At 40.3% G+C, this 13,512-nt stretch overlaps 5 non-coding genes across 5 annotated transcripts; all 5 read right to left on the bottom strand.

Moving 5' to 3' along the window:
• Positions 1 to 242: 242 nt before the first annotated feature.
• LOC142347609 (5S ribosomal RNA) lies at positions 243 to 361 on the bottom strand. The gene has a single exon (XR_012760592.1). It is a non-coding gene; the product is annotated as a 5S ribosomal RNA (ribosomal RNA).
• A 4,333-nt stretch (positions 362 to 4,694) lies between these two features.
• LOC142347608 (5S ribosomal RNA) lies at positions 4,695 to 4,813 on the bottom strand. Its single transcript, XR_012760591.1, has one exon. It is a non-coding gene; the product is annotated as a 5S ribosomal RNA (ribosomal RNA).
• A 4,522-nt stretch (positions 4,814 to 9,335) lies between these two features.
• Positions 9,336 to 9,454, bottom strand: LOC142347607 (5S ribosomal RNA). The gene has a single exon (XR_012760590.1). It is a non-coding gene; the product is annotated as a 5S ribosomal RNA (ribosomal RNA).
• Positions 9,455 to 10,967: 1,513 nt separating this feature from the next.
• On the bottom strand, positions 10,968 to 11,086 carry LOC142347606 (5S ribosomal RNA). Its single transcript, XR_012760589.1, has one exon. It is a non-coding gene; the product is annotated as a 5S ribosomal RNA (ribosomal RNA).
• A 1,513-nt stretch (positions 11,087 to 12,599) lies between these two features.
• On the bottom strand, positions 12,600 to 12,718 carry LOC142347604 (5S ribosomal RNA). The gene has a single exon (XR_012760587.1). It is a non-coding gene; the product is annotated as a 5S ribosomal RNA (ribosomal RNA).
• Between the last annotated feature and the right edge of the window lie 794 nt (positions 12,719 to 13,512).

Genomic DNA, 13,512 nt, shown 5'->3' with positions numbered 1-13,512 from the left:
ATCGTCAATTTTAGTCCGAAATGGCTCATTTTTTGTGGGCATGCTCCACTTGAGCCATAGTTGGGGCTAAAACAAAAAAATCTGGCACAGCGAACCATTTTGGACAAGTTTTCACCAATTTCCAAAAAAGTATCCGCGCTCGATGAGGCTTAACTTTTTCGATCACCGAGGCTTTTTGAGGCTCTAAAATGTGTAAATATCGAATAAAAGTATTCTATGAGGTTTGAATACTCAAAAGAAAAAGCCTACAACACCTGGTGTTCCCAAGCGGTCACCCATCCAAGTACTAACCAGGCCCAATGTTGCTTAACTTCGGTGATCGGACGAGAACCGGTGCATTCAACATGGTATGGTCGTAGGCATTTGCGTAAGTGGGAGCGAATTTATATACAACAGTATTGTTTTGTAGTCCTATATTCATATACAGGATCACTTTAACTGGCCGCCTTGCGGTTTGCAAAATAGTCACTTAATACATGCAATTTTAGCCACGGTTGTGTTATAATTTATGCAATTCGTAGCCATACAGTGTATTATGACCAACGCACAAACTTTTTGCTTCCAACCATCCACAATACAGTGGAACGGCCCCAAAACAAGGGAGAGATGAATTGGGTCCGAGGAACCTGTTCAACCGGACATTGAACCGGAAGCATGACTTCAGTGGGTTTAGGTCGGTAATTGGGAAAATCAGTGGCGAATTGCTTTTAGCCTAATTGTTGTGATAAACTTATTAAATAGGTAAGTATCAACTCTATTTGATAAGTTTTATTTGAATGCACTCTGCGTTAGCGGAGTGCAGCCTAAAGAATGGAACTCAGCGATTTGCAGTAACTTATAAGTTAGATTAATAAAGGGAAATTTTACAATTATTATTGATGTTTCCGAGACAGTTCCAAATATCAAATATACAGTAAACGCAAGCAGGGGAACTATTAGAATGGCCTTTACAAGTATATGGGGTGTGTTTGGAGCAATGGTTATTGCTGAAATTGTCATTTACAAAAAGTATCCGCGCTCGATGAGGCTTAACTTTTTCGATCACCGAACTTTGTTTTGGTCACCAAATCGTCAATTTTAGTCCAAATTGGCTCATTTTTTGTGGGCATGCTCCACTTGAGCCATAGTTTGCGATAAAACAAAAAAATCTGGCACAGCGAATCATTTTGGACAAGTTTTTACCGATTTCCAAAAAAGTATCCGCGCTCGATGAGGCTTAACTTTTTCGATCACCGAACTTTGTTTTGGCCACCAAATCGTCAATTTTAGTCCGAAATGGCTCATTTTTTGTGGGCATGCTCCACTTGAGCCATAGTTGGGGCTAAAACAAAAAAATCTGGCACAGCGAACCATTTTGGACAAGTTTTCACCAATTTCCAAAAAAGTATCCGCGCTCGATGAGGCTTAACTTTTTCGATCACCGAACTTTGTTTTGGCCACCAAATCGTCAATTTTAGTCCGAAATGGCTCATTTTTTGTGGGCATGCTCCACTTGAGCCATAGTTTGCGATAAAACAAAAAAATCTGGCACAGCGAATCATTTTGGACAAGTTTTTACCGATTTCCAAAAAAGTATCCGCGCTCGATGAGGCTTAACTTTTTCGATCACCGAACTTTGTTTTGGCCACCAAATCGTCAATTTTAGTCCGAAATGGCTCATTTTTTGTGGGCATGCTCCACTTGAGCCATAGTTGGGGCTAAAACAAAAAAATCTGGCACAGCGAACCATTTTGGACAAGTTTTCACCAATTTCCAAAAAAGTATCCGCGCTCGATGAGGCTTAACTTTTTCGATCACCGAACTTTGTTTTGGCCACCAAATCGTCAATTTTAGTCCGAATTGGCTCATTTTTTGTGGGCATGCTCCACTTGAGCCATAGTTTGGGATAAAACAAAAAAATCTGGCACAGCGAATCATTTTGGACAGGTTTTTACCGATTTCCAAAAAAGTATCCGCGCTCGATGAGGCTTAACTTTTTCGATCACCGAACTTTGTTTTGGTCACCAAATCGTCAATTTTAGTCCGAATTGGCTCATTTTTTGTGGGCATGCTCCACTTGAGCCATAGTTTGGGATAAAACAAAAAAATCTGGCACAGCGAATCATTTTGGACAGGTTTTTACCGATTTCCAAAAAAGTATCCGCGCTCGATGAGGCTTAACTTTTTCGATCACCGAACTTTGTTTTGGTCACCAAATCGTCAATTTTAGTCCAAATTGGCTCATTTTTTGTGGGCATGCTCCACTTGAGCCATAGTTTGGGATAAAACAAAAAAATCTGGCACAGCGAATCATTTTGGACAGGTTTTTACCGATTTCCAAAAAAGTATCCGCGCTCGATGAGGCTTAACTTTTTCGATCACCGAACTTTGTTTTGGTCACCAAATCGTCAATTTTAGTCCAAATTGGCTCATTTTTTGTGGGCATGCTCCACTTGAGCCATAGTTTGGGATAAAACAAAAAAATCTGGCACAGCGAATCATTTTGGACAGGTTTTTACCGATTTCCAAAAAAGTATCCGCGCTCGATGAGGCTTAACTTTTTCGATCACCGAACTTTGTTTTGGTCACCAAATCGTCAATTTTAGTCCAAATTGGCTCATTTTTTGTGGGCATGCTCCACTTGAGCCATAGTTTGGGATAAAACAAAAAAATCTGGCACAGCGAATCATTTTGGACAGGTTTTTACCGATTTCCAAAAAAGTATCCGCGCTCGATGAGGCTTAACTTTTTCGATCACCGAACTTTGTTTTGGTCACCAAATCGTCAATTTTAGTCCAAATTGGCTCATTTTTTGTGGGCATGCTCCACTTGAGCCATAGTTTGGGATAAAACAAAAAAATCTGGCACAGCGAATCATTTTGGACAGGTTTTTACCGATTTCCAAAAAAGTATCCGCGCTCGATGAGGCTTAACCTTTTCGATCACCCAACTTTGTTTTGGTCACCAAATCGTCAATTTTAGTCCAAATTGGCTCATTTTTTGTGGGCATGCTCCACTTGAGCCATAGTTTGGGATAAAACAAAAAAATCTGGCACAGCGAATCATTTTGGACAGGTTTTTACCGATTTCCAAAAAAGTATCCGCGCTCGATGAGGCTTAACTTTTTCGATCACCGAACTTTGTTTTGGTCACCAAATCGTCAATTTTAGTCCAAATTGGCTCATTTTTTGTGGGCATGCTCCACTTGAGCCATAGTTTGGGATAAAACAAAAAAATCTGGCACAGCGAATCATTTTGGACAGGTTTTTACCGATTTCCAAAAAAGTATCCGCGCTCGATGAGGCTTAACTTTTTCGATCACCGAACTTTGTTTTGGTCACCAAATCGTCAATTTTAGTCCAAATTGGCTCATTTTTTGTGGGCATGCTCCACTTGAGCCATAGTTTGGGATAAAACAAAAAAATCTGGCACAGCGAATCATTTTGGACAGGTTTTTACCGATTTCCAAAAAAGTATCCGCGCTCGATGAGGCTTAACTTTTTCGATCACCGAACTTTGTTTTGGTCACCAAATCGTCAATTTTAGTCCAAATTGGCTCATTTTTTGTGGGCATGCTCCACTTGAGCCATAGTTTGGGATAAAACAAAAAAATCTGGCACAGCGAACCATTTTGGACAGGTTTTTACCGATTTCCAAAAAAGTATCCCCGCTCGAAGAGGCTTAACTTTTTCGATCACCGAACTTTGTTTTGGTCACCAAATCGTCAATTTTAGTCCGAATTGGCTCATTTTTTGTGGGCATGCTCCACTTGAGCCATAGTTTGGGATAAAACAAAAAAAATCTGGCACAGCGAACCATTTTGGACAAGTTTTTACCGATTTCCAAAAAAGTATCCGCGCTCGATGAGGCTTAACTTTTTCGATCACCGAACTTTGTTTTGGTCACCAAATCGTCAATTTTAGTCCAAATTGGCTCATTTTTTGTGGGCATGCTCCACTTGAGCCATAGTTTGGGATAAAACAAAAAAATCTGGCACAGCGAATCATTTTGGACAGGTTTTTACCGATTTCCAAAAAAGTATCCGCGCTCGATGAGGCTTAACTTTTTCGATCACCGAACTTTGTTTTGGTCACCAAATCGTCAATTTTAGTCCAAATTGGCTCATTTTTTGTGGGCATGCTCCACTTGAGCCATAGTTTGGGATAAAACAAAAAAATCTGGCACAGCGAACCATTTTGGACAGGTTTTTACCGATTTCCAAAAAAGTATCCCCGCTCGAAGAGGCTTAACTTTTTCGATCACCGAACTTTGTTTTGGTCACCAAATCGTCAATTTTAGTCCGAATTGGCTCATTTTTTGTGGGCATGCTCCACTTGAGCCATAGTTTGGGATAAAACAAAAAAAATCTGGCACAGCGAACCATTTTGGACAAGTTTTCACCAATTTCCAAAAAAGTATCCGCGCTCGATGAGGCTTAACTCTTTCGATCACCGAACTTTGTTTTGGCCACCAAATCGTCAATTTTAGTCCGAAATGGCTCATTTTTTGTGGGCATGCTCCACTTGAGCCATAGTTGGGGCTAAAACAAAAAATCTGGCACAGCGAACCATTTTGGACAAGTTTTCACCAATTTCCAAAAAAGTATCCGCGCTCGATGAGGCTTAACTTTTTCGATCACCGAGGCTTTTTGAGGCTCTAAAATGTGTAAATATCGAATAAAAGTATTCTATGAGGTTTGAATACTCAAAAGAAAAAGCCTACAACACCTGGTGTTCCCAAGCGGTCACCCATCCAAGTACTAACCAGGCCCAATGTTGCTTAACTTCGGTGATCGGACGAGAACCGGTGCATTCAACATGGTATGGTCGTAGGCATTTGCGTAAGTGGGAGCGAATTTATATACAACAGTATTGTTTTGTAGTCCTATATTCATATACAGGATCACTTTAACTGGCCGCCTTGCGGTTTGCAAAATAGTCACTTAATACATGCAATTTTAGCCACGGTTGTGTTATAATTTATGCAATTCGTAGCCATACAGTGTATTATGACCAACGCACAAACTTTTTGCTTCCAACCATCCACAATACAGTGGAACGGCCCCAAAACAAGGGAGAGATGAATTGGGTCCGAGGAACCTGTTCAACCGGACATTGAACCGGAAGCATGACTTCAGTGGGTTTAGGTCGGTAATTGGGAAAATCAGTGGCGAATTGCTTTTAGCCTAATTGTTGTGATAAACTTATTAAATAGGTAAGTATCAACTCTATTTGATAAGTTTTATTTGAATGCACTCTGCGTTAGCGGAGTGCAGCCTAAAGAATGGAACTCAGCGATTTGCACTAACTTAAAAGTTAGAGTAATAAAGGGAAATTTTACAATTAGTATTGATGTTTCCGAGACAGTTCCAAATATCAAATATACAGTAAACGCAAGCAGGGGAACTATTAGAATGGCCTTTACAAGTATATGGGGTGTGTTTGGAGCAATGGTTATTGCTGAAATTGTCATTTACAAAAAGTATCCGCGCTCGATGAGGCTTAACTTTTTCGATCACCGAACTTTGTTTTGGCCACCAAATCGTCAATTTTAGTCCAAATTGGCTCATTTTTTGTGGGCATGCTCCACTTGAGCCATAGTTTGGGATAAAACAAAAAAATCTGGCACAGCGAATCATTTTGGACAAGTTTTTACCGATTTCCAAAAAAGTATCCGCGCTCGATGAGGCTTAACTTTTTCGATCACCGAACTTTGTTTTGGCCACCAAATCGTCAATTTTAGTCCGAAATGGCTCATTTTTTGTGGGCATGCTCCACTTGAGCCATAGTTTGCGATAAAACAAAAAAATCTGGCACAGCGAATCATTTTGGACAAGTTTTTACCGATTTCCAAAAAAGTATCCGCGCTCGATGAGGCTTAACTTTTTCGATCACCGAACTTTGTTTTGGCCACCAAATCGTCAATTTTAGTCCGAAATGGCTCATTTTTTGTGGGCATGCTCCACTTGAGCCATAGTTTGCGATAAAACAAAAAAATCTGGCACAGCGAATCATTTTGGACAAGTTTTTACCGATTTCCAAAAAAGTATCCGCGCTCGATGAGGCTTAACTTTTTCGATCACCGAACTTTGTTTTGGCCACCAAATCGTCAATTTTAGTCCGAAATGGCTCATTTTTTGTGGGCATGCTCCACTTGAGCCATAGTTGGGGCTAAAACAAAAAAATCTGGCACAGCGAACCATTTTGGACAAGTTTTCACCAATTTCCAAAAAAGTATCCGCGCTCGATGAGGCTTAACTTTTTCGATCACCGAACTTTGTTTTGGCCACCAAATCGTCAATTTTAGTCCGAATTGGCTCATTTTTTGTGGGCATGCTCCACTTGAGCCATAGTTTGGGATAAAACAAAAAAATCTGGCACAGCGAATCATTTTGGACAGGTTTTTACCGATTTCCAAAAAAGTATCCGCGCTCGATGAGGCTTAACTTTTTCGATCACCGAACTTTGTTTTGGTCACCAAATCGTCAATTTTAGTCCGAATTGGCTCATTTTTTGTGGGCATGCTCCACTTGAGCCATAGTTTGGGATAAAACAAAAAAATCTGGCACAGCGAATCATTTTGGACAGGTTTTTACCGATTTCCAAAAAAGTATCCGCGCTCGATGAGGCTTAACTTTTTCGATCACCGAACTTTGTTTTGGTCACCAAATCGTCAATTTTAGTCCAAATTGGCTCATTTTTTGTGGGCATGCTCCACTTGAGCCATAGTTTGGGATAAAACAAAAAAATCTGGCACAGCGAATCATTTTGGACAGGTTTTTACCGATTTCCAAAAAAGTATCCGCGCTCGATGAGGCTTAACTTTTTCGATCACCGAACTTTGTTTTGGTCACCAAATCGTCAATTTTAGTCCAAATTGGCTCATTTTTTGTGGGCATGCTCCACTTGAGCCATAGTTTGGGATAAAACAAAAAAATCTGGCACAGCGAATCATTTTGGACAGGTTTTTACCGATTTCCAAAAAAGTATCCGCGCTCGATGAGGCTTAACTTTTTCGATCACCGAACTTTGTTTTGGTCACCAAATCGTCAATTTTAGTCCAAATTGGCTCATTTTTTGTGGGCATGCTCCACTTGAGCCATAGTTTGGGATAAAACAAAAAAATCTGGCACAGCGAATCATTTTGGACAGGTTTTTACCGATTTCCAAAAAAGTATCCGCGCTCGATGAGGCTTAACTTTTTCGATCACCGAACTTTGTTTTGGTCACCAAATCGTCAATTTTAGTCCAAATTGGCTCATTTTTTGTGGGCATGCTCCACTTGAGCCATAGTTTGGGATAAAACAAAAAAATCTGGCACAGCGAATCATTTTGGACAGGTTTTTACCGATTTCCAAAAAAGTATCCGCGCTCGATGAGGCTTAACTTTTTCGATCACCGAACTTTGTTTTGGTCACCAAATCGTCAATTTTAGTCCAAATTGGCTCATTTTTTGTGGGCATGCTCCACTTGAGCCATAGTTTGGGATAAAACAAAAAAATCTGGCACAGCGAATCATTTTGGACAGGTTTTTACCGATTTCCAAAAAAGTATCCGCGCTCGATGAGGCTTAACCTTTTCGATCACCGAACTTTGTTTTGGTCACCAAATCGTCAATTTTAGTCCAAATTGGCTCATTTTTTGTGGGCATGCTCCACTTGAGCCATAGTTTGGGATAAAACAAAAAAATCTGGCACAGCGAATCATTTTGGACAGGTTTTTACCGATTTCCAAAAAAGTATCCGCGCTCGATGAGGCTTAACTTTTTCGATCACCGAACTTTGTTTTGGTCACCAAATCGTCAATTTTAGTCCAAATTGGCTCATTTTTTGTGGGCATGCTCCACTTGAGCCATAGTTTGGGATAAAACAAAAAAATCTGGCACAGCGAATCATTTTGGACAGGTTTTTACCGATTTCCAAAAAAGTATCCGCGCTCGATGAGGCTTAACTTTTTCGATCACCGAACTTTGTTTTGGTCACCAAATCGTCAATTTTAGTCCAAATTGGCTCATTTTTTGTGGGCATGCTCCACTTGAGCCATAGTTTGGGATAAAACAAAAAAATCTGGCACAGCGAATCATTTTGGACAGGTTTTTACCGATTTCCAAAAAAGTATCCGCGCTCGATGAGGCTTAACTTTTTCGATCACCGAACTTTGTTTTGGTCACCAAATCGTCAATTTTAGTCCAAATTGGCTCATTTTTTGTGGGCATGCTCCACTTGAGCCATAGTTTGGGATAAAACAAAAAAATCTGGCACAGCGAACCATTTTGGACAGGTTTTTACCGATTTCCAAAAAAGTATCCCCGCTCGAAGAGGCTTAACTTTTTCGATCACCGAACTTTGTTTTGGTCACCAAATCGTCAATTTTAGTCCGAATTGGCTCATTTTTTGTGGGCATGCTCCACTTGAGCCATAGTTTGGGATAAAACAAAAAAAATCTGGCACAGCGAACCATTTTGGACAAGTTTTTACCGATTTCCAAAAAAGTATCCGCGCTCGATGAGGCTTAACTTTTTCGATCACCGAACTTTGTTTTGGTCACCAAATCGTCAATTTTAGTCCAAATTGGCTCATTTTTTGTGGGCATGCTCCACTTGAGCCATAGTTTGGGATAAAACAAAAAAATCTGGCACAGCGAATCATTTTGGACAGGTTTTTACCGATTTCCAAAAAAGTATCCGCGCTCGATGAGGCTTAACTTTTTCGATCACCGAACTTTGTTTTGGTCACCAAATCGTCAATTTTAGTCCAAATTGGCTCATTTTTTGTGGGCATGCTCCACTTGAGCCATAGTTTGGGATAAAACAAAAAAATCTGGCACAGCGAACCATTTTGGACAGGTTTTTACCGATTTCCAAAAAAGTATCCCCGCTCGAAGAGGCTTAACTTTTTCGATCACCGAACTTTGTTTTGGTCACCAAATCGTCAATTTTAGTCCGAATTGGCTCATTTTTTGTGGGCATGCTCCACTTGAGCCATAGTTTGGGATAAAACAAAAAAAATCTGGCACAGCGAACCATTTTGGACAAGTTTTCACCAATTTCCAAAAAAGTATCCGCGCTCGATGAGGCTTAACTCTTTCGATCACCGAACTTTGTTTTGGCCACCAAATCGTCAATTTTAGTCCGAAATGGCTCATTTTTTGTGGGCATGCTCCACTTGAGCCATAGTTGGGGCTAAAACAAAAAAATCTGGCACAGCGAACCATTTTGGACAAGTTTTCACCAATTTCCAAAAAAGTATCCGCGCTCGATGAGGCTTAACTTTTTCGATCACCGAGGCTTTTTGAGGCTCTAAAATGTGTAAATATCGAATAAAAGTATTCTATGAGGTTTGAATACTCAAAAGAAAAAGCCTACAACACCTGGTGTTCCCAAGCGGTCACCCATCCAAGTACTAACCAGGCCCAATGTTGCTTAACTTCGGTGATCGGACGAGAACCGGTGCATTCAACATGGTATGGTCGTAGGCATTTGCGTAAGTGGGAGCGAATTTATATACAACAGTATTGTTTTGTAGTCCTATATTCATATACAGGATCACTTTAACTGGCCGCCTTGCGGTTTGCAAAATAGTCACTTAATACATGCAATTTTAGCCACGGTTGTGTTATAATTTATGCAATTCGTAGCCATACAGTGTATTATGACCAACGCACAAACTTTTTGCTTCCAACCATCCACAATACAGTGGAACGGCCCCAAAACAAGGGAGAGATGAATTGGGTCCGAGGAACCTGTTCAACCGGACATTGAACCGGAAGCATGACTTCAGTGGGTTTAGGTCGGTAATTGGGAAAATCAGTGGCGAATTGCTTTTAGCCTAATTGTTGTGATAAACTTATTAAATAGGTAAGTATCAACTCTATTTGATAAGTTTTATTTGAATGCACTCTGCGTTAGCGGAGTGCAGCCTAAAGAATGGAACTCAGCGATTTGCACTAACTTAAAAGTTAGATTAATAAAGGGAAATTTTACAATTAGTATTGATGTTTCCGAGACAGTTCCAAATATCAAATATACAGTAAACGCAAGCAGGGGAACTATTAGAATGGCCTTTACAAGTATATGGGGTGTGTTTGGAGCAATGGTTATTGCTGAAATTGTCATTTACAAAAAGTATCCGCGCTCGATGAGGCTTAACTTTTTCGATCACCGAACTTTGTTTTGGCCACCAAATCGTCAATTTTAGTCCAAATTGGCTCATTTTTTGTGGGCATGCTCCACTTGAGCCATAGTTTGGGATAAAACAAAAAAATCTGGCACAGCGAATCATTTTGGACAGGTTTTTACCGATTTCCAAAAAAGTATCCGCGCTCGATGAGGCTTAACTTTTTCGATCACCGAACTTTGTTTTGGTCACCAAATCGTCAATTTTAGTCCGAATTGGCTCATTTTTTGTGGGCATGCTCCACTTGAGCCATAGTTTGGGATAAAAGAAAAAAATCTGGCACAGCGAACCATTTTGGACAGGTTTTTACCGATTTCCAAAAAAGTATCCCCGCTCGAAGAGGCTTAACTTTTTCGATCACCGAACTTTGTTTTGGTCACCAAATCGTCAATTTTAGTCCGAATTGGCTCATTTTTTGTGGGCATGCTCCACTTGAGCCATAGTTGGGGCTAAAACAAAAAAAATCTGGCACAGCGAACCATTTTGGACAAGTTTTCACCAATTTCCAAAAAAGTATCCGCGCTCGATGAGGCTTAACTCTTTCGATCACCGAACTTTGTTTTGGCCACCAAATCGTCAATTTTAGTCCGAAATGGCTCATTTTTTGTGGGCATGCTCCACTTGAGCCATAGTTGGGGCTAAAACAAAAAAATCTGGCACAGCGAACCATTTTGGACAAGTTTTCACCAATTTCCAAAAAAGTATCCGCGCTCGATGAGGCTTAACTTTTTCGATCACCGAGGCTTTTTGAGGCTCTAAAATGTGTAAATATCGAATAAAAGTATTCTATGAGGTTTGAATACTCAAAAGAAAAAGCCTACAACACCTGGTGTTCCCAAGCGGTCACCCATCCAAGTACTAACCAGGCCCAATGTTGCTTAACTTCGGTGATCGGACGAGAACCGGTGCATTCAACATGGTATGGTCGTAGGCATTTGCGTAAGTGGGAGCGAATTTATATACAACAGTATTGTTTTGTAGTCCTATATTCATATACAGGATCACTTTAACTGGCCGCCTTGCGGTTTGCAAAATAGTCACTTAATACATGCAATTTTAGCCACGGTTGTGTTATAATTTATGCAATTCGTAGCCATACAGTGTATTATGACCAACGCACAAACTTTTTGCTTCCAACCATCCACAATACAGTGGAACGGCCCCAAAACAAGGGAGAGATGAATTGGGTCCGAGGAACCTGTTCAACCGGACATTGAACCGGAAGCATGACTTCAGTGGGTTTAGGTCGGTAATTGGGAAAATCAGTGGCGAATTGCTTTTAGCCTAATTGTTGTGATAAACTTATTAAATAGGTAAGTATCAACTCTATTTGATAAGTTTTATTTGAATGCACTCTGCGTTAGCGGAGTGCAGCCTAAAGAATGGAACTAAGCGATTTGCACTAACTTAAAAGTTAGTTTAATAAAGGGAAACTTTGCAATTAGTATTGATGTTTCCGAGACAGTTCCAAATATCAAATATACAGTAAACGCAAGCAGGGGAACTATTAGAATGGCCTTTACAAGTATATGGGGTGTGTTTGGAGCAATGGTTATTGCTGAAATTGTCATTTACAAAAAGTATCCGCGCTCGATGAGGCTTAACTTTTTCGATCACCGAACTTTGTTTTGGCCACCAAATCGTCAATTTTAGTCCAAATTGGCTCATTTTTTGTGGGCATGCTCCACTTGAGCCATAGTTTGGGATAAAACAAAAAAATCTGGCACAGCGAATCATTTTGGACAGGTTTTTACCGATTTCCAAAAAAGTATCCGCGCTCGATGAGGCTTAACTTTTTCGATCACCGAACTTTGTTTTGGTCACCAAATCGTCAATTTTAGTCCGAATTGGCTCATTTTTTGTGGGCATGCTCCACTTGAGCCATAGTTTGGGATAAAAGAAAAAAATCTGGCACAGCGAACCATTTTGGACAGGTTTTTACCGATTTCCAAAAAAGTATCCCCGCTCGAAGAGGCTTAACTTTTTCGATCACCGAACTTTGTTTTGGTCACCAAATCGTCAATTTTAGTCCGAATTGGCTCATTTTTTGTGGGCATGCTCCACTTGAGCCATAGTTGGGGCTAAAACAAAAAAAATCTGGCACAGCGAACCATTTTGGACAAGTTTTCACCAATTTCCAAAAAAGTATCCGCGCTCGATGAGGCTTAACTCTTTCGATCACCGAACTTTGTTTTGGCCACCAAATCGTCAATTTTAGTCCGAAATGGCTCATTTTTTGTGGGCATGCTCCACTTGAGCCATAGTTGGGGCTAAAACAAAAAAATCTGGCACAGCGAACCATTTTGGACAAGTTTTCACCAATTTCCAAAAAAGTATCCGCGCTCGATGAGGCTTAACTTTTTCGATCACCGAGGCTTTTTGAGGCTCTAAAATGTGTAAATATCGAATAAAAGTATTCTATGAGGTTTGAATACTCAAAAGAAAAAGCCTACAACACCTGGTGTTCCCAAGCGGTCACCCATCCAAGTACTAACCAGGCCCAATGTTGCTTAACTTCGGTGATCGGACGAGAACCGGTGCATTCAACATGGTATGGTCGTAGGCATTTGCGTAAGTGGGAGCGAATTTATATACAACAGTATTGTTTTGTAGTCCTATATTCATATACAGGATCACTTTAACTGGCCGCCTTGCGGTTTGCAAAATAGTCACTTAATACATGCAATTTTAGCCACGGTTGTGTTATAATTTATGCAATTCGTAGCCATACAGTGTATTATGACCAACGCACAAACTTTTTGCTTCCAACCATCCACAATACAGTGGAACGGCCCCAAAACAAGGGAGAGATGAATTGGGTCCGAGGAACCTGTTCAACCGGACATTGAACCGGAAGCATGACTTCAGTGGGTTTAGGTCGGTAATTGGGAAAATCAGTGGCGAATTGCTTTTAGCCTAATTGTTGTGATAAACTTATTAAATAGGTAAGTATCAACTCTATTTGATAAGTTTTATTTGAATGCACTCTGCGTTAGCGGAGTGCAGCCTAAAGAATGGAACTAAGCGATTTGCACTAACTTAAAAGTTAGTTTAATAAAGGGAAACTTTGCAATTAGTATTGATGTTTCCGAGAGCGTTCCAAATATCAAATACACAGTAAGCACAAGCGGGGGAACAATTAGAATGGCCTATACAAGTATGTGGGGTGTGTTTGGAGCAATGGTTATCGCTGAAATTGTCATTTACAAAAAGTATCCGCGCTCGATGAGGCTTAACTTTTTCGATCACCGAACTTTGTTTTGGTCACCAAATCGTCAATTTTAGTCCGATTTTGCTCATTTTTTGTGGGCAAGCTCCACTTGAGCCATAGTTGGGGATAAAACAAAAAAATCTGGCAC

Source organism: Convolutriloba macropyga, chromosome 9 (assembly GCF_964194025.1).
Source record: "Convolutriloba macropyga chromosome 9, txConMacr16.3, whole genome shotgun sequence".
NCBI classification, from domain to species: domain Eukaryota; kingdom Metazoa; phylum Xenacoelomorpha; order Acoela; family Convolutidae; genus Convolutriloba; species Convolutriloba macropyga.
This window is presented reverse-complemented; position numbering and strand designations above follow the sequence as displayed.